The sequence below is a fragment of the Schistocerca nitens genome, chromosome 11, assembly GCF_023898315.1.
Source record: "Schistocerca nitens isolate TAMUIC-IGC-003100 chromosome 11, iqSchNite1.1, whole genome shotgun sequence".
NCBI classification, from domain to species: Eukaryota; Metazoa; Arthropoda; class Insecta; order Orthoptera; family Acrididae; genus Schistocerca; species Schistocerca nitens.
Window position 1 is genome coordinate 31,634,184 of NC_064624.1, and position 3,117 is coordinate 31,637,300.

Here is a 3,117-nt window from a genome sequence, read left to right on the forward strand (position 1 = left end):
TCAGGTACACAGATCAATTATTTTTACATGAAACGGCTACATCAGATAGCTCTCTCATGTGCTATGAACTGTAAACAAAGACGTTCAAATGGTTCAAATGGCTCTGAGCACTATGGGACTTAACATCTATGGTCATCAGTCCCCTAGAACTTAGAACTACTTAAACCTAACTAACCTAAGGACATCACACAACACCCAGTCATCACGAGGCAGAGAAAATCCCTGACCCAGCCGGGAATCGAACCCGGGAACCCGGGCGTGGGAAGCGAGAACGCGACCGCACGACCACGAGCTGCGGACACCAAAGACGTAAAACTACACAGATGTACAACATCACTGCTCCACCTTGCAGAAATTTATATGAGTAATAAATGAGTGGCCTATGTAAGTAACCTATGTGGTGCAAAGCATTACCTTACCCCTTTAAAAGAAACACAATTAATTAATTAATTTAACCTTGTTAAATTGGCAACTACTTCATAAACATTAATAACAGGAGAATTTTAATAACAGGAACAACATTTATACACAAATTTAAATGAGTAACATGCATCAAAAATTATTTTTCCACTTTTATATTTTAATGAGGAGCTGTTGTTTTATCTTTAAATAGCACTTGTATCATCTTCCAGCAAACTTAGATCATTAAAGTAATTCCAAACCAAGCGAACTGCAGTTCTGCAAAGGACACAATGTACGAGGGCAAGTCAAAGTATCCAGATCTTCCTTAAAAAAAAAAAAACAAAAAAAAACCCTTTTGCAGTAGTCATATCCATTCTGTGAAAGCATACTTACAGTTGGTACTACCGTGGTGATATGCAAGTCACTTCATCTTTATGGCAACAGAAGTGAGCTGGCAGTGGCAGCGTAAAAATATCCCCTCCATTAGCAATATGCACGAACGAAGAATAAGGAGTAGTCATACGATAATTTACAATGAAATGTACGCCCTTAGCTGCTTACAGGCATTGACATACGTCAACGGGGACAGATGAAAATGTGTGTCCCGACCGGGATTCGAACCCGGGATCTCCTGCTTACATGGCAGACGCTCTATCCATCTGAGCCACCGAGGACACAGAGTATAGCGCGACTGCAAGGATTTATCTGTGGCACGTCTCCCGCGAAACCCACATTCTCAACGTATTGTCCCGCACTACATTCGTAGTGCCCCCGCCCATTATACTCATTACTCGCGGCGTGTTGCCGATTCCCGTAAGAGTTCGGGCACTGTTTGTGTATTCACACAGAAGAAGAAGATGGTCAAGTGGTCCGTGAGCCTTAACTATATATTTACTAAGATGGTATCTGCTCTTTCGGACATGTCCGAAAGAACAGATACCATCGGTGACCAAGCAGCTCTTTAGAATGAAATGTCCATCCTTACAGGCGTTCACATACGTCAACGGGGACAGATGAAAATGTGTGCCCCACCGGGATTCGAACCCGGGATCTCCTGCTTACATGGCAGACGCTCTATCCATCTGAGCCACCGAGGACGCAGCGGATAGCGCGACTGCAGGGATTTATCTCTGGCACGCCTCCCGCGAAACCCACATATAGTATATATAAATATACAGTTAAGGCTCACCGGCCACTTGATCATCTTCTTCTTCTGTGCGAATGCACAAACAGTGCCCGAACTCTTACGGGAATCGGCAACGCGCCGCGAGTAATGCGGGGGCACTACGAATGTAGTGCGGGACAATAGGTTGAGAATGTGGGTTTCGCGGGAGGCGTGCCAGAGATAAATCCTTGCAGTCGCGCTATCCTCTGTGTCCTCGGTGGCTCAGATGGATAGAGCGTCTGCCATGTAAGCAGGAGATCCCGGGTTCGAATCCTGGCTGAGACACACATTTTCATCTGTCCCCGTTGACGTATGTCAACGCCTGTAAGCAACTAAGGGTGTACATTTCATTGTAATTTCATTCTAACGAGCTGCTTGGTCACCGATGGTATCTGTTCTTTCGGACATGTCCGAAAGAACAGATACCATCTTACTAAATATATACGATTATTTGGTCATACGGAGTGAAAGGGGCTGAAATTCATGGTAGACTGTTAACACAGTACAGGGACAGTACATTGCCCTGGTTAAGTTCTTCCAGGTGGGTCGAGAAGTTCGAATGTAGTTGGAAAAAATTGACTCACAAACAGGAAAAAGGGCGCCTGTCAAGATCCACAAGGGCCGACAAAATTGAGCAAGCCCCATTGACAGTTTTGACGAACGGGCGTATTATTATCGATGGCATAGCGTCTACACTGAATATCAGTCATTGTTGTGCCAGTACCATCATCCGTGATGAACTTGGCTTCCATAAAGTTCGTTTGTCATGGACGCCATGACAGCTCACTGAAGAACACAAACGTAGGCGTCTTGAGGTCAGCCAATACTTACTCTACCTTTATAGCAGGAGGTCGTGCGATTTTTGGAAATAACAGGTATGCATGATGAAACGTGTGCTCATCACTATGAGCCACAATCAAAATGCTGGAGTATGGAGTGGAAGAACCCAGAATGACCAGTGAAGAAAAAATTTTAGTCTGCAACATCAGCAGCAAATTTATGCAAAACGTTTTTTGAGATGCGAAAGGAATATTACATGGGGAAGGGGAAAAACCTTCGACAAAGTCTATTACTGTGCATTGTTGATCGACAATGATAACCCTACACTACATGAATTTTTATTTTAGCGCAAAAAATAAATATATGGTAGAAAATATTCACCAATGAATCGCAAAAGTATTGAAAAAATTATATAACTCATTTCACAATGTGAAAATCATTACTTATTGCTTGTTGCCATATGGCAACATCATGTGTTTAGACATTATGCACTCCCCAGTTGCCAAAACTTTTACAACAGCAAATCAAACAGGAAAATTAAGTAACAAATACATTTTATTGAACAAAGATTTTATAAGATTAACTTCTTATGGTTGGGATTCACAGTCATATAATATTTCTTAAAAGGCATCATAGTCGCCGTTGACTGTATAAAATACACAAGTTCAGGTGCACTGACAACATGTGGAGCTTTTACTGTAAATGTATTTTCGCGCCAACTGACTTGGTTCTTCGTGTTGTCAGTGCACCTGAACTTGTATGTGTGATAG

General features: G+C 42.5%; 1 non-coding gene across 1 annotated transcript; it reads right to left on the reverse strand.

Moving 5' to 3' along the window:
- Positions 1–1,002: 1,002 nt before the first annotated feature.
- Trnat-ugu (transfer RNA threonine (anticodon UGU)) lies at positions 1,003–1,077 on the reverse strand. The gene has a single exon. It is a non-coding gene; the product is annotated as a tRNA-Thr (tRNA).
- Positions 1,078–3,117: the final 2,040 nt, after the last annotated feature.